Source organism: Drosophila miranda, chromosome XR (assembly GCF_003369915.1).
Source record: "Drosophila miranda strain MSH22 chromosome XR, D.miranda_PacBio2.1, whole genome shotgun sequence".
In the NCBI taxonomy this organism is placed as follows: Eukaryota; Metazoa; Arthropoda; class Insecta; order Diptera; family Drosophilidae; genus Drosophila; species Drosophila miranda.
Window position 1 is genome coordinate 1,734,542 of NC_046674.1, and position 17,998 is coordinate 1,752,539.

Genomic DNA, 17,998 nt, shown 5'->3' on the forward strand with positions numbered 1-17,998 from the left:
ATCGATCTCTTTTTCTGGTCTCCTTCTCATTTCAGGTAAGTAACACTGACTGCTTATCGAGATGCTCTCAAATGCTCAGAGGCAAGCCAGCCAGCCAAGTAAGTAGCCTGGAAATATGCAACAACAAAGTGGCCGAAAGAAAAAAGATCAGTTATCAGAATGCCAATTCCCAAGACATACATTTCCAACAAGAGAGTTTCCAATCGGCGGCAGGAGGGAGCTGGGAGCGGGGAGCAGCAGCCAGCAAAGAAATTGAAAAGAACTTGACTCAAAGAGCGGGCAGCTGGAATGGGTTTTTGGGAAGGGGGCGGGGGACGTCGGATTATTGTCGCGTCCAAGGTGTGTTCGAGCTGGGTGAGGCACTGCCAGCTGGCGCTCTCAGTCCACGTGACCCAAAGAGACCACGGGAAGGAGCGATCGCAGGAGCGGCGCACCTTGTGGGTGATACACCTTTGTCGCGTCCATGTTCGCCTTGAAAGGGGAGCATTTGTTGGAGTTGTTTTTTAGTTTTCCTCTTCGTTGTTGTGGTCTCTCTCGCCTTGCCCTGCGCTTCTTGCGTTTGCGTTTGCGTTTTCGTTTTCAGTTTTTGTTTTCTTTTGCCGCTTCCCTGCTATTTTTGTGCCTTTTTCGGTTTACCGCAGTTATTTTTTTACTACGTTTTTGCCGTGGCAACCTCACGGATACACTACGGGCACACACACGTGCAGCTGTAACAAAGAGCTGCGCTGCGTCGCGCTGGCGGCAACGTCGCAGTCGGCTGCGCCGCTTACTGCTCTGCTGGCGTCGGTAATGCCGGTGCTGTGAGTGTTTTCGCCTTGATTCGGCTCTCTCTCGCACAGCGCCCATAATGGCGGCAAAACACGTTTTTGCTGCTGGCTTGTCTTCTTCGGCATTTCTGGCTTCGGCTCTCGGCTCGGCTCTCCAGCTGGCGCTCGCATGCGCTCTCTCTCACCACCACCACCGCCAATGCTCAGCCCAGCCCAGCCAGCCGCCTCTCACTCACACTTGCACTCGCGCTGGCGGCCCGACTCACACTCGCACTCGCACTCACACCACGCCACGTCAGAGAGAGACCTCTTGGTGAGGGCAGCGTTGCTGCTGCTGCTGCCTTGTCGCCGCCGTTGCCGTTGCCGCCGTCGTCGTCGTCGTCGTCGTCGTCGTCGTCGTCGTCGTCGTCGTCGTCTCTGTATCTGTATCTTTTACGCTGCTTACACTCCACGTTCAGATTCATTCTGTAAACGCGATTCCTCGAGGACGTAACGTGAAACGTTGGCCAAGCGCGCTATCCGCCAACTGCTACACAACGGTTACCGAGCGGTTCTTTGTCTCAACATACTGCTCCTGCTCCTCCCAATACTACAACTACAACTACTCCGTCGTAGCCGCAGCAGCCTCAGCCTCAGCGTCAGCCGCCCCCGCGTCCTGCAACAACAACAACAACAGCAGCAGCAGCAGCAGCAGCAGCAACATCAACAGTAACAGCAACAGCAACAGCAACAAAATCATCAGCAGCCGAATAAGAAGAGAGAGGAAGAGAAAATCGCGTGCTAAAATATTTTTTTTTTGCCCGCCCTCCCAGCGTGATAGTTTATCTCTTGTGCCCGCACTGTGTGGCGTGTGCGTGTGTGTGTGTGCGAGCCTCTGCTGTGTGCGTGAGTGTGCCCCCCAATGTGGTTGTGTGTGTGCGTAAATTCTTTAACTAAAATTGATTGTTTATTTCCGTTGTTGCAACAAAAAAGCAGCAACAACAATGCTTCATAGATAACAAACAAAAAATGAAATTAAATTTGGGGCAGTTGCCAATTGAAAAAAACAAAATGTGATTTCCTTATCAGAGCAGAGCGCACTAAAACAACAACAACAACAAAAGCAAAAGCAAAAGCAACAACAACAAAGAGCAAGAGAAATAAAGAGCGAGTGAGGGAGATAATAATACCTATATATATACATGTATATATATAGTGTATATAGTATAGTGCTTATGAGGCAATCGGCTCTCGATCGATCATCAACGGAAATAAAATCAAATTCAAATTTCAAAATGTCATTCCAAAAGCGCAAACAAACCACAAAAACAGCAAAATTGTTCAACAACTAAAACAAAACGAGAAAGTACCGTAAATTAAATCAACTATAAAAAGAAAACGAATTTTTTTTTTATACACACAAAAACAAGGATCATCACTAACAATTTAATTGTTTTTTTATTGTGTTGTGGAAAGTTAAAAGAAAGAAAGAACAAGCGAGAAGAAGTAGAAACAAAAGTTAAACGTAAATAGAAATACAAAAATACAAAAAAAAATATTAAATATTCAATAAATACGTAGTAGGATAATAACATACTGATTATTCCGTGCAATCTATTTCTAAAATAACACAAAAACAAAACGAAAGCCATAAAGAAAAACGTACATACATATAGTATACATATACATATATAACTGATAACTGAAGAGCCCGAAGAAGAAGAACGCAAAGAAAGAGCCAGAATCAAACTGAAAACTGATCAAACTTGCCACAAAGACACACAACATAACACAGCCCCCTACCACCCCATATACAAAATACCATAGTATATATATCCAAAGCAGCTTTAAACTGGGAAATCCTCTTCTTGAAAACCGAAACGTGATAAAAAGTAAGTAAGATCCGAACGATTGCAGGGGAATTACCAGACTACCTGGGAGGTTATTAAAAACCCATTTGCGTCTCAAGGCAAAAAGCATCAATCACCGGGAGATTTAAGTGAACTTATGCAGATTATTATTGATCGAATTTCCACCACCACCACCACCACCACCACCGCCACCAGCCCCACCACTACCACGGGGGGTAGAAAGCCGAGCACAGGGCTCGACTGTAGAACCACCCTTGAAAATAGTTGAGGAATTTCCAGGGACACGAGGTGCACCTCCTTCTGCAAGAAGCGAATCAAATAGATCCATTTGAGTTTATAGAAAGTTTTGTTAATGAAAGGCCAATCCCATGCCCCCAAAAAAAATACCAAAAGTCACTGCAGGAGTCGTGACAATGGAAGTCGAAGGTTGTGCGGCGGCGACGGCTCTCAAGAATCTCACATTCTGTCTGTCATTCAATGGAACTTCAATCACTCCGGAGACCGGAGATATAATCAATAAATGTGCCCCAAGTGATGGCCAAAAGGGGGAGAGGGAGTGGGAGCGGGAGAGGGAGCGGGAGAGGGAGCGAAGGTTAGCAGATGGAAGAACAAAAATAAATCAAAGGAAAAACAACAACAGCATTTTGCATTAAAATCAAAGCGAAACGAATTGAAATTGAATTGAAGACAAGATAAATGAAAGAAAAATCAAATAAAAGGAAGAACAAAAAATGCTCTCTGGCATTGATTACACTTGCAAAAATCGCTTTGGACATCCGGGAGAACCGTGTTTTTTTTTTTTTATGAATAAATAGATATGTGGCACGGCAGCCCCCCACCCCCCGGCCAGTGATTTTGCTTCTATTAATAATTCATTTGCTCAAAGCGACCATAGCATGCAATTCGTACATTTCTTTTTTCAAAAAAGAATTAATTAAGTTTTTACCGCGTTGCAAAAAACCGAAACGAAGCTACAAAATATATACAAATATATGTAGAGATTCGCATTATATATTTCGCTCTAGTTTATAGATAGTGTTTGTGAGTGCCCAGCGTTGCGTGACGCGTTGCCAGCCGATGATGAGGCATGCACCATGCACCGTGCACAGGGCCCAGCGTTTGTGCAACACATCTCTGCAACAGAGCGATAAATTAGCTTTACTTTTTCGCCCAAAAAAACAAAACAACCAAAAGTGATTACTACGGATACTAAGCGGTTCGGTGTGGGGTGTTCCGAATGCCTTATGGATGGATATCATGGTATATCCTATGTCTCATAAATGCCTGAATGGGAATATCTGTATTTCTTGCTGGAATTTTTTTCAATGAAGCTTCCATGGGAATACTGAGTCATGCCACAATTCCATACATGAATCAGTTGTGCTTTAATCTCTTTCCATTCCATTCGTTCAATGACAGAAATCTGGAGCACACTTAAACCTTGTAAGACATATACCTTCTATGAAGAATGGGATTCAACGCAGATCTCCTGCTTCATAAATCCACTCCAAGTATTCCTTCATTTATCCACAACTTTCTTATTCAAACTTTGATATCCAGCTATTTCTTTGATCTCTTCAATAGAACAAAAAGGGAAATAGAAATATGTATTTATTTTTCTTGTTTTTCAAGAGATTTCTTTTCCGATAAATTCCAAAAGTTTCTTTGGAAACAGAAAAAGAAGAAAAACACATTCCTTAATCAGACGGCAGAAATCTAATGAAGAGAAATTGCAAACAGCAACAATAACAATGCAGCAATGTTGCAGCTGCAACTGTGGCAAGAACTTTATATATATTTTCTTTCGTTTTTTTTTTTTTTTGGGGAAAAACAGCAGTAGGGTGGCCTGGGGGGCGGGGGGGTACTGACTAATGCAAAATGGCGGGTCGCATAAATTTTTGTTACTCAGCCGCCGCGCGACACATTGTATGGCAAGAGAAGGAAAAGGAGAACAGCCAGAGAGAGAGAGAGAGAGGGAGAGTAGAACAGAAGAAGAAAATAATGGGGCAGAGATGCGAAAACTTTGTTGGAGTCGCCACAAAAGAAGGAAACGGCACACAGAATGGCAAACATGTGGCCTGGCCGTCGTTTCTCTGCCTCTCCCTCTCTCCCTCTCTCTCTCGTTGTCTTCCTCTTTCTCAACTATGTGTGGCCATGTGTGTGTGTGTGTGTGTGTGTGTGTGTGTGTGTGGGTTGTATCTGTGTGTGAGAGCGAAGCGCAGACAATTAGTTTTATTATGCTTTGTTGCCGAGCTTCGCGCTGAAATGGCACGACATAAAAAAGGCAAAAAAAAAGAAGAGATAAAATACAGCACACCAGAGAGTGATAGAGAGAGAGAGAGAGAGAGACGGCAACGAGATCGTGTTTATATATAGATTTATATGATGTGCATCTTAAAGATACATTCACTACGAGCAGATACATTTTGTAGCTGCTTTGCACTAATTTTTTGTGTGTGATGGCCAAGAGCCAAATGCTCAAAAGTAACACAGAAATACAACTGCATTCAGCGACAGAGATGGAGCGAGAGAGAGAGGGAGGGGGAGACAATTATGCAGGGCATGCAACCATAAATATTAATTTATTAGCGTTGCGCAAATTTATCTGCGCAATTTAATTTGTGCTCTTTTTTTCGTTCGTGCAAACAAAAGCAGGAAGAAAGTTGTGTAAGGGCTGGCCACAGACGAGGGCGGGCTGGCCGGGGAGTCGACTAGGGGATGCCCTGCAGAAACCCAAAGGAGACTCCTCGTAGGATCCCCCAACAATTGGGGAACAAAAGGGCTTCAAAGTGGCGGTGTAGAGGAAGGATCCATTAAATGTATGACCCATTCGTGGTCGAAGGAGCATAGGTTGTACCCCCCACGGTTCTCTGATGCCAACGGCCACAAGCCGTCTAATATACCCTCTGGCCCCTTAAAGCACTCCCAATATACACGTATTTATGCGTAGCGGCGTATTTGGCCGCGACTCAAGTTGCGAACAAAAGCCAAAAGGATATCCAGGAGGGGGAAAAAGAGGTGCCACACACACACACACACACACATGTACGTACACGTCTGTGTGCGTGTGGCATAACAAAGATTAATGACCAAAAGGCAAAGGGCTGTGGCAGCCCCGCCACCCCGCCACCCCGTCTCCGACTGCGACTCGGCTGTGGCTCATCGCACACACATCGCAGCACAAAGGCAATAAAAACATAATAAATTACCATATCAAGTATACGTATGTACACTCTACTCCCCATTCCCGCACCGCCGCCCCTCCCTCCGCAGCTCCTTGGGCAGAGCATTTCCGCGTGTGCGGATTTATCGTCTCGGGAGGGACTACTACTACTACCTTGAGATCTATTTCTCTCCCTGCCCACTCTCTATTCCGTTTCTCCTTCCCTGCAAAACTTTTCCACACATGATTTATGCAATTCAATTCATAAAACTTCTCTCTCTCTCTCTCTCTCTGTCTCTCTCTCTGATGCCACGCCTTCGTTGTCTAGCAGAGAATTCTCCTCCAGCAATTCTCTGGCATTTTTGAGTCATTTTTTGGTCGTTTTCTCTGCTCAAACTGTCATAAATTTTTTCCCCTCAAAAGTTTTCTCTCGGAAACAAAGTTTTTCCCAGCTTATAAATCCATGTAAAAGTTCTTGCATACGCAACTTTTTTATTTGTATTTTGGCAGCAACAACAAACAATTATGATGGCAAAAACAACACCAAAAAGAAGAACATTTTTGGCAATCAACTGCCACATGTGTCGCTCTATAAGAATGCTCTCTATCTCTTGAGGGGAAACTCATTAAAACAAGAGGTAGACAGAGAGCGAAAGAGAGCGAGAGATAGATCTAACCCTTTGGACAAAGTTCTGTTTCAGGTTTTCGGTCCAATCGAAGTTTCTTATCAACCCTTTTTTTAGTGTCTGTGTGCCTGTGTGCCCCAACCCTCATTAATCTCTTCAGGTCTTGCAGCTGTTCCATCTTTCCTGAGGGGAATTTTCCCACAAATCTCATTCCCTAGTTCCATCATTCTCTGCTGCACGGAAGAAGAGTCCCTACGGATAGTTTTGCCACAAATCCCCGGCTTCAATGTAAACCAAAACCAAAACAGAAACCAAGATTTGTAATCTAAATTGATTGGCTTACCTCTGTCGGGCGGGAAATGGAGATTCATTTGGTCGGTCTCTGGTCGGTTTTCTCTTTCTTTTAATTACTTCATTATGCACACACACGACTTTGAGAAATTTTGGACCATTAATTATGTTATTTGTTTTTAAGCTTAATTTCGAAAGCCAATGATTACAGAAATAATTACATACATGAAAAGAGGAGTACAAAAGATTTCGTTTTCCAACTCTAAAGTTTCCCAACACTCGCCCTGCAACGCAACTCACTTTTCCAACACTAAATTTGAAGAGGAACACGCTTTCCCAACACTAAATCGATCGAATTAGATAACTAATTCAAGCAAAAAAAAACTCTATTAAATCAAATGCAACAATGCAACAAAAGAAACCCAACCCCCCTCCCCCTACCCCACACAACACCGCGAATGGAATGCCTGACAGGCGAACAAATTTTCGCTTCTGCCTTTCCACGAAAACTGTGTTTCTCTTTATTTTGGCAAATTTTTCATTACAAAACACACAGCATCGAGAAAATACAAATTTTCCGGCATTAAATTTAATTTATACATAAATTAAAGTTTGCTTCGTGCAGATCATTAGAGGTACAACAACACAACAACACAACAACAACAACAACACAACAACGCAACAAATAAAAACAAGTAGAGGGAAGTATGTGTGTGCATGTGAGAAAGTCTGCTGTGGCAGCTGCATGTGGCAGTTGCAGTTGGATAACAAACCCAAAAAAATTTGGTTGCATGTCTGGCTAAAAAAGAAGCACACAGAGAGAGGGAGAGAGAGAGAGGGGAAGAGGGAGAGGGAGAGAGGGCCCCCAGGAAACGTGTTAGCGTAATTTGTTGCAAGTTTCTGAAGGAAAATGTTGAAATAATTGTGGAAATTATCGATTGGGAACGAAAATTATGATTTAATAATCAATTTACATAAGAAGAATCCTTTAAAAGTGGATTGGAAATCAAGAATCGCTCAAGCATCAAATATTTTGAAGGATAAATACCAAGAAATATGACTGGGAGGCTGCCGTCAAAATAGATAATCAGACAGCTGAAAGCCAGAAAGACACTTGGCCCCTAAATGCCATGGCATGGCATGACGTTTTCAATTAGCATTTGAAAGCAATTTCAACAATGTTGCATGCCACATACACCCGAACCGCGCCGAACCGAACCTTTGTCTCTGCTCTGAACGTATATTTTGACAATATCTCGCACAGGCATGTAAATATTTCTTTGGCAGCAGACGAGAAAAAAAATGCGAGAAGGAGAACTAATTTTAGAAGAGGAAATTGATATAAAATATACGACAACGAGTACGACAACGAGTACGACAACGAGTAGGAGAACGAGTACAAGTATTCCGCGCATTCCCAATAACATTTATCTAATGCCCCAATATAAATCATTGTAATGAGCTGATAGCAGGAGGCAGGCAATGGGGCAGGGCCCACAAACAGAACCATAAATAATGCTGCGATAGTTTGGCCCAAAAAGCGGCCCTACCCCTCCCACACCCCGCCCCATCCAACAGATAAACCCACTCACATGGAGAGAGAGAGAGAGAGAGAGAGTAAGCGAGAGAGAATCCCAGAAAGTACTTACTGCGGGGCACTAAATCATCGGAGCCCAGAGCCCAGAGCCCAATAGATACTTTTAGACATCCTATCTGGTGGCATTTATTATGTTTGGTTTTTGGAGAAACGAAACCAGGTTTTGGCATCCAAAATATTTGGGCTTAGTTTTGCATTTGCTGGCCATCTCCATCACAATGCGAACAGACAACGGCACACACCAGTTCTCAAGGAAGCCAGTCGCGCGTCAGATGTATCTGTATCTGTATCTCCACAAAAAGCATCTATAGAAAGTTGTCCCCCAAACCAGTTTGCTAACAGACGGCCAATACCTGTCGCGCATTCGGCGATTTATGCCGCACGTTTATTATATTTACATTTAATTTAAGTTTCTCAAAGAGTATTCAAATTACCCTGACAAATGTACTCGCGCACTTTAGCCATGTGTATCTTTAAGATGTATGTCTAAATATATCTGCACAGACTATCGGTATCTCTCTCGCTCTCCCCCTCTCTGCCTCTCTGCCCGTCTGTTGTAATCGCAAGAAAACAATTTTCATGTAATCTAGGACATTGTCATAAATTACAGCAATTTCGAGAGCCATTTTCAACTGCCAACAACGGCTTCTTGTGGACCATTATGGCCAGGTCCAAGCATATATAATACATACATATGTATCTAAGACACACACAGAGATACAAACGGGCCAAAGTAAAGACCTTAATAGGTAATTATTTAAAATTTATTACGCTGCCTTTCGCTTATTATGGGCCAGCACAACAACAACCAAAACCGACCTTATAAGGGCCGCCATCATACTAACGCTCCACTAAATTCCTTGGTAATACCTCGGTGGAGGTGCAAGGAATGCAAATTAGAGCCTAAAGCAGGGGATAACTTAACCAAGGAACTCCTTTGCAAGGATTGAAAGACTCTAGAAGACTCCAAAAGTATAGATCGAAAGGTTATTATTACCTCATTTAACGTCGATTTGTAAATGCCCCAAATAGAAGTATGAATCCTTCTATCGCGAAAATAACCCAGCCAATAAATAAGATAAACAATATTTCGCTATCTCCCGATCGTAGCTGATACCAACGAGCGTGATAAAAAAAAGGCAACAAATAGAGAGCCCAAGAAGTGCTGGTTCCACAATCTCACCTCTGAGTCACCTCTAAAAAGCTGGGAGTCCAACGGGCATTGCTGAAATTTATGACAATCGAATGGAAATATATATTCCGCCTAACCATGTGTTCGCAGAAATTTTAATTACCTTAAAGTGCTGGATGCTCGGCGATATCAGTGCGGGGGAAATAAAAGGCGATTCGAATGTGAATCATGGAAGGAAGAGTTTCATACAGTTTTGTGGTTCCATTTTGGGGATTGCCCTTGGGCCGCTATCAGTGATTTACAGCTGCGTTTCTTCAGTTCCCATTGACGCAGACTGGTCACACTGGTGCCTTTAGATGGCCCCTCTTGGTCACATCTTTTTTTCCCTTTCTTTTTTTTGGATATCAACGAAAGATAATCTTCTGTTCTCCTGTTTCTACTACTACTTATTTTGATGGCATTTCTTGCCGCCGGACTGGTCACACCTATTCCTTTGGACTCCCATTCTCTTGCCTGCCCGCCTGCCTGCCTTCTTTTCGGCCCGTCGCTTCTGTGGCCCAAAGAGTTCACTTGGGTTTAAGTGCATTTTAGCCATCTTTATTTGCACTTTTCTGTGTGTTGTTTGGCTTTGGCTGCGGCTGTTGTTGTGGTATCTTAGACTTTTGCCATTATACACCGACACTTTTTCATATCCTGTCTGGGGCTGTCGCCTCTCCTCTCCACTCCACACCACTCCACTCCACTCCTCTCTGCTCTCTGCGTTCCAGTCTGCAGTTTAAAGCCCAACTGACGGCCCGTCCGTTGTCTGATGTGAGAAATGCGGCTCCATGACTTGGCTAAAATCCGAAAAAGCGTGCAAAAGGAAAGAAAGAAGAAAAACAAAAAAAAAACAGCCAACTAAACTATGTATTCAAAGAGGGAACAAGGGGGGTGGGGTAGGGTGAGGTGGGGCTGGGATGGTAGTACAAAAGAGGGCTAAAAAGACTACAGGAAAAGTGCACAAACAATGGCCAAAAGCGCTAACAAGCACCGATGCATGCATGCCCCACCTCCACCTCCAGCTCTCCCTCTCTCCCTGAGTGTGTGTGTGTGTGTGTGTGTGTGTGTGTGTGTGTGTGTGTGTGTGTGTGTGTGTTTACCTCTCTTTCTGTGTATCTGTGTTCCTGTCATAGGCTTTAGGCCTGAAGTACAATTTGTCAGCAACTGTGGCCATGAATCGGGTCAGGTGTCAATACAACAGAAAAACAGACAGAGACAGCAAAAAAAGCTGAACAGAAAAAACTAAGCAAAATCTGCCTTGCGCCGCGCCATCGAGAGATACATTTGTATCTATGCATCTGCCAGCTACTTTAATGCACTTTCAGCGCTCAACGTCAATATGTCAAATTGATAAAGCAAGCGGGAAAATAGAGAGGGAAAAATTACAAGTTAAGTGTTTTTTGCATTTGGCGAAGGAGACGGAGAAAAAGAAGGCGAAGCAGGACGGGCTGGGGAGGAGCACGCAGGAGTCTTTGGGTCTGGAGTGCCCTTTCGTGTGCTTCCAGAGTGTGTTGCCACAGCACTCTTCGCCTGCTTTCGGCTTTGAGGCTGTCGCTGGAAGCGTGTAATGCCACAAAACCATGATAACTGCAAACGATTATCGAGTGTGCTGTGTGCTGTGCTATGCTGTGCTGTGTGTCTCGAAAGATACAAATGGAGTACAGGCTACAGATACAAATATCGATAAATGCCTCGGCCAGAGAAAGGTATATGTTTATGGCGTGGAGTCTAGTCTTCTTATCAGCTTCTTAGCTCAGGTGTTAGGCGATGTTCCGTGTAATCTGTACACACAGGGAATGTGTGTTTGAAGAGCCACGTCTCGGCTCCACAACACTTATCGCTCCTCGAAGGTTTCCTAAGGGTCTCCGGTTTATCTAGGAGATATAGCATGTATTTGTTCTAGATATCGGCTTCACAGATAACGAGGCAGAAGAATGCCGTATAAAACCAAGCATTCAATCGCCAAGAGTCCTTCCTTTCGATCTGTGAATCTATTCAACTCTTGTGCAACACTGGCACTCATTTGGGGGCTTATCGTTTCCGAACACCTGTGGGAACAGCAATCGGATTTAAATTGCCGATTAATTGAATTGCCCAAAACCGAAGGATGTGCCCTTTCCATCACCGGGAAACGCCATATATAAATGGCTTGTACCTGCAAAATTAAAGCAAACACCAGGAGACCGGCACACAGAGCATTTTTGACTTTTCTCCCTTTCTCCAGCTCATTCTCTCCGTGGTGTTCTCCCCCCTTTCCCTGCGTTGGACTCTCGACGCACTCTGGGCTGTATTTTCTGCTTTATGTTGAGCAAATATTGACATTCGTTTATTAAAATTCCAGCAATGGGGCCCCAGAGACGAGACACCGAGAGACTTGAGAGTGTAGTGGCATGGCATGGGGCAAGACCCTAGAAGATGCTACACAGAGAGGATTGGAGAAGGGGGGCAAAGGGAAATGTCATGTTTGCATATGTAAATGTGTCGCTCTCTCTCTCTCTCTCTCTCTCTGTCTCTCTTTCCCCCCCCTTTTTCGACGGATGGATGGGGCAATATTTGCTTTTAATTTTTGCTTTGTTTAAACTGCAGTTTAATTTTATTTTCCACACAAATATTGCCAACAAATTGGAGACGAACGAGCAATCTAAATTGCAGACAAAAAAAAACAAGAAACACGAAGACGAGGACAGATACAGATACAGATGTAGATGTAGATGGAGATACACTCTCGGTTACAGCCAAAGAGATACAAAGATACTTTGTAGTCAATACAGGCATTTGCTGTCAGACTTCAAATTTAATTGACACATTTCTTTTCGGCCATTTCCTTGGCTGTGGCATTTTTCTCCTCCCTCCTCCTCCCCTCCGTCTTCTTTTGCGCAAAATAGTTTTTCCACATGAGCAACAATTTTCACATACCACTTCGGACAGAAAGCGAAATAAATTTTCATTTAATGCCAAGGGGCGCCACGACCGCAGTTGCAGTTGCAGTTTCAGTCGAAAAAATAACAAATGTCCGGGCCACAAATCCGAACAGCAACAATTGCAGAGTACCAACAACAAACAACAACACACAGCAACACATTCAACAACAATTCCAAGTGACAATCACAAAAATTGCAATAACAATGCAAATAAACTTTCAACTTTATGGTTTCTTCATTTGCATTCATTTTAATTAAATTCAAGTGACAACACGACAAATGGCCAATGAAGTGCAAGTGTCTGGGCCACAGGCATACCCTTAATCGTGTTTCAGTGTTGTGTAATGCCAAGCAAAAGAAGTGCCAAGAGGGAAAACCGGATTAGTTCCGAGCTCTGTGATTCTTTTCTACGATTTGCTCTTTATCTTTAGCTAGATTGTGGCTCTCAGTGTTGAACAACTGAGAAACCAGTGTGGGTGTTTCTTCTTTTGCTTACTCTGGCCTTTTGCCAGCAGAATGTCTTTCATAAAAAAGTGTTGTTAAATGAGCGAAAAGACTGTAGCTTTTCATTGATATTTTTTCCTCCAATTCCTCGGTTTTTTTTCCAAGGCTTTTGCAGCTACAGCTTGTCCTAAGCTCGCCACATTTAATAACAGTGTTGGTGAGTTAACCAAATAGTGTTGGGCAAGCCCAGAGTTGCCATCTTTCTGGGGATCGCTTGGCAACTGCTCGAAAGAGTACGAGGTAGCCAGAATTCCTGAAACAAATTCAAAGCATTTGATTAGCAACTTTTTTGCATATTTTGCATATTTGATTTGTGTTACTATTTCTATTTGTGTTTCTATTTTCTGAATCTCTTTGCTGCTTCGTTCCCCCTCTCCGCCTCCGCTGCCCTCCCCTCCTCGTAACTGTGACACAAATAAAGTTTTCGTGCAACATTCACATACATAAATAAATACATAAATAATTTGATGATGAAGATGATGAAGATGATGACGATGATGTTGGGAATTCTCATTCTCGTTATTTACATTTATTAATATTTATTTTTCTTTTGATTCTCCCTCTCTCTCTCTCTATATCTCCTTGTGCCTGGCAACAAATTAGAGTTTTATTTATATTTTGATTAACATTGGGCTCTTCTTTTGTTGCTTGCTGATTGATTTTTCCCTCTTTGTTGCTGTTGCTAACAGGAAATGAGGAAATATAAAAGCGCAAAACTCTAATTAGGCCTTAAAGAGGGCTTCGCTCTCTCTGTCCCTCTGTGTATAGGGAGGTCCCTGCATTCAGTCCCATGAAAGTCCAAGTCATTGGCTGATTGGCAACTAAAACGAAACAGGAAATGCCATTAGCCAGAGACAGAGCAGCAGCAGCAGCAGCAGCAATTATTCGTTGATGGATGGCAGAGGTAGGGGCAGATTTTATTCCAGAAAATTAGGGGAAATTTCTACATCAATTAGTGAAAATTCGGACATGGAAAAAGGCGTGGGGGTGGGGGGAATGGCAAACAGGCAAGCAAAAATTGATTCAAGCCAGTGTTGGTCAAAGACTGATAGTATTGGATAAGGTCTCAGTGAAGAACCCCTTCGATTACTCCTCTTTTTTTGCCGCCTGCCCGAGAGCTCTGCTCTGACAATTCTTTTTCCCACTAAAAATTCTATAAAAATTCCAATAAATTCCCTAGAATTTCCCGCCAGCGGAGAGCTGCGAGAAGAGAGAAGAATCCCCTGCAACGCCGAAAGTGCGATGCAGGAATAATTGATTCTGCTCATCGGGCCGCAGCGAATGGGGCAGGCGGCTATAAAAGTGTCCATGAGGCCAAGGCGTTGCGCCTTGGGCCGACGGGCAAACACCTTGAGAGTGTTGTTGTCGGGGTCTTCTTTGGTTATTTCATTTTTTTTTTTTTTTGTGCATTCCGGGAACGAGGGGCAGGCAGGGCCGGGCAGCCTTTCGTTCGTGGCAAGGCGGCAAGGCGGACAATCGTCGGCCGTTCTACCGAGGCCTGTGTCGGGGTCACGTAGACTCCATTTATATCAAATTATCTTACCATAATAATGAATTGTTGGCAATTATAGGCATTATCGTTATTTATGGCCACGAAAGCCGTGTATATTCCCCATGTATCTCTTTGCATCTTCACGACAAGTGGACCCCCATTCAACGCCGCATCGGAGCCCTTAAGCCTCCCGAGTAGACATAAAAGTAAATCTAATTAAATGAAAACGCTTCGCTCTGGGCCATAAACAATGGGCCCCAGCTCCGCTCTTAATTGCCTTTTGGCTAGAAACAGAGAGAGAGAGAGAGCGAGACCTTCGAGTACATACAGTAGAATAGAGTCTGTCTCTCTTCCATTCCATTCCATTCGATTCCATTCGATTCGATACGATTCCTTGTGTGACTCACTGTACTCGCTCGGGGTGTAATTGCCAACTTCCGCCAAACAAGTCGGAATTAATGAAATGTCTTCCCAAATCTTCGGCATTGAAACGTACAACTAATTGAGTGTAACATTAATTGCCCTAGATTCGATTCGATTCAATTCGCTTCAATTCGATTCGAAAGAGTAACCTTCCTCCCTGCCCGCCCCTGACGATAAGGTGCCAGAGTTGGCCGTAAAGCATTCCCCCCACGAACGGTATTATTATTGGTATTCCATTCCGTTGATAAGCAATTCTCTATTGGGCAATATGATGTACGATATGATGGATGTTTTTCAAGTGTCTAGAAAACTACTCGTATGATGAAATTTCGAGTGGAAGATTTTTGCAAGTGGGGGAAGCACCTAGAAGAATCAGAAATATATTTTCTATGCCGAAGCCATGGTCCGACGACGAGGCGTACTTAGTGGCAAAGAATTTTGTAGATTTCCCAGAAATTTGCTATAAAAAGAGTCTCCTTATCTATTATGACTTTTTAATCCTTCTCTTTGGTTCTCTCTCTCTCTCTCTCTCTTGAACGTTGCACTTCTTGTTTCATTTGATCGGAAGTACTTTATCATAATAAGGAAGAAACCCCCAGTGAATATTGTGGGAAAGTCTTTCCTGATATCATTAGAACGTTGGCCCTCCCTAAAGGGAAGTCGTTAATATAAATATGAATGGCTTTTGTATGTGTTTTTATGGCTTCATTGATTGCATCTTCAGAGGAAAACTGAGACAGAGACAGAGAGAGAGAGAGAGAGAGAGAGAGAGAGAGAGAGAGAGAGAGAGAGATGGAAAGATAGAATGATTTACGATCGGTTGGATCGTTAAAGTCAGTTTCACTCGAAAAACGGAAATAGAACTCGTTTCATAAAAAACACTTTGCATTTTGGCAGACCAGACACTCGAGGGCAAACAGATAGCAGCAGCAGCAGCCAGAGCAAAAGCAAATTAAAAAAAAATATAAATTAAAATTGAAATTAAAATTAAAATAAAAGCAAACAAAGAGAGAGACAGCAACAGCGACAGCGACGAGAATCAGTGCAAGGCAAGAAACAGAGAGGAAATTCCATATAAAATAGGAGCATACAAAAACAAAGGGCATTCAAAAGAAGACAAAAGCAAACAACAATAAAAAGAACGAATAAAAAACACAGAAGAGGAAGAGATGGCGAGAGAGGGCGAGAGGGGCAGGCAAATGTCGAATTAAAATTAATGTCGAGTTAATCGAGTTTTGTTGTTGCTGCTGCTGCTCGTTCTCTCTTCTTTCCTCTCGTTTTTGTAAAGAACAAAGAAGTGGGAGAAGAGGAAGAAGCTGCAGACGAAGAAGGAGAGGAAAATGAATAACGAAAAGAATCTGATTCTCAATCTGAAAGCAGTTTGTCTTCTTCCCCCATTGTTCGGTCTCGCCCTCTCCCTTTCGCACTGTCGCACGTTTATGAGTACAAAAAGCAACCTCTGGCTCGGAGAGCCTGTTTATGCTCCTGACAGCGACCCTCCCTCCCGCTCTCCCTCTCCCACTCTGCTGTTCTCTCTCTCTTTCTGCTTGCTGGCCAGAGCGCCGCCGCAGCAGCCTCCATGGGCATTGTACTGCTTCAAGGATAACCACTCCGCGCAGAAGCTGCTCTCCGCCGCTCCGCCGCTCCGCTGCTCTGCTGCTCTGCTGCTCTGCTCCTTTGTGCGACCCTCCGACCGACTGGCCTGGCCTGGCCTTCGTCTTCTCAGGGCCCATCATAAATTGCAATCAATTACCGCCGCTCGGGGAAACTGGAATTTATTGTACATATATTTAATAATATAATTTCCTATTGATTTCACTTTACCCACATTTATTCATGCCCGTGTTGTACAACTTTTACTAATTAACTCTTCTCCTTTCTTTCGCTTTCCTTTGCAGGTAAGTTCTGGACGGACGGTTTGGTGCACTTAACCCAAATCGATGGCTCCTCCGACAGGAGAGAGAGACAAGAGAGGAATCGGGCTAACAAGACAAGTCACTTAATGGCTGTCTCCAGTTTAGTGCATTTTCGTGATACCCCTCAAAAGAGGGTCATCGCGTTCTGCGATGATGTTTGTGGTGGAGAGCAGGAAGTATAAATATATGTACACGCATCCTTCGTGGGGGGAAAACTAGTCTCTGCAGTTCTTAGGGATGGGCTTTCCAAAAATTTGACGGCTACCCATGCCAGGGTATCCGCAGCCTAGGCCTCCTCCTTTCGGCTATCCATTTCCTTTTCGTTTTCTGTCTTTTGTCTTTTTGGGGCCAATTAGCGAAACGAGTTTCTGCTATACAAGAAAAATAAGAAGCAGCGAGAAAACATTTCCGCAAAATAAATAAAGTAAAGTAAAATAAAGGAAAGGAACGGGACGGGATGGAGGGGGATGGAGTAGAGTGGAGTGAAGTGAAGTGAAGTGAAGTGAAAGAAGGCTAAAAACCAGCTGGCCGAATCGAGTGTGTGAGTGATTCATGCGTTTACTTTTTTTTCCTCCATTTAACACGCTCCACAACCCAACCTCCCAGGGCCCGGGGAATCAGGTTCCCCTCCGCTTCAAACCCACTCCCACTCCCACTCCTCCTCCTCCTCCTCCTCCGCCAGCAAATCCGCTTCGTTTGCTGGCAAGATAATGAGGCAGGCCGTAAGGAAATTAAATACAGTGATTAAGTAACTTAATGACGTGGGATAAGCCTCACAAAAAAATAAAATGTAAGTCGGCGAGGAGATGATGAGATAGAGTGGCTCAGCGAAGGAGGCTGCAAGTAAGGCAAAAGGAGATTTGAGTGTACACGTATAATCCCCATCGACTGGTGGTGGGGGGAATTTCGAGTGCTTTAGGATCTGATTTGTATCCGAAAATAGACAGGAGAGGGGAGTACTTCAGAGTTTAAACTACTTTAAGTCCGAATCCGAATGCTATCCAAATGAGACGCGGAGTACTTCGAATTGATGGATGATGATCTAGGCTCTTAATAGATACCCCCATACCCCCATTTGATATGCCCCTTGACTCCACTCCAGTGCCCCCCTCTGAAGTGCTCACTTCTGCCAAAAGTTCATTTCATGTCGTTTCTGTTTTTGGCGGTCACTGAACCCCACTCCGTTTTATCCGCTTCTTCTTTTGGGCCGTACTTCTAACTACTTCTTTCTCATTTGCATTTTTGAGCAGAGAGCAGAAAACAAAGAACAGCCTTTT

The 17,998-nt window shown here is 43.7% G+C and overlaps 1 protein-coding gene and 1 long non-coding RNA gene across 2 annotated transcripts in view; both read left to right on the forward strand.

The window, feature by feature from the left end:
- Positions 1-17,998, forward strand: part of LOC108151565 (DNA N6-methyl adenine demethylase) — a 102,062-nt gene that overhangs the window by 60,402 nt on the left and 23,662 nt on the right.
- Positions 1,465-17,214, forward strand: LOC108151569. Its single transcript, XR_001774737.2, has 2 exons — positions 1,465-2,638; positions 16,704-17,214. It is a non-coding gene; the product is annotated as an uncharacterized LOC108151569 (long non-coding RNA).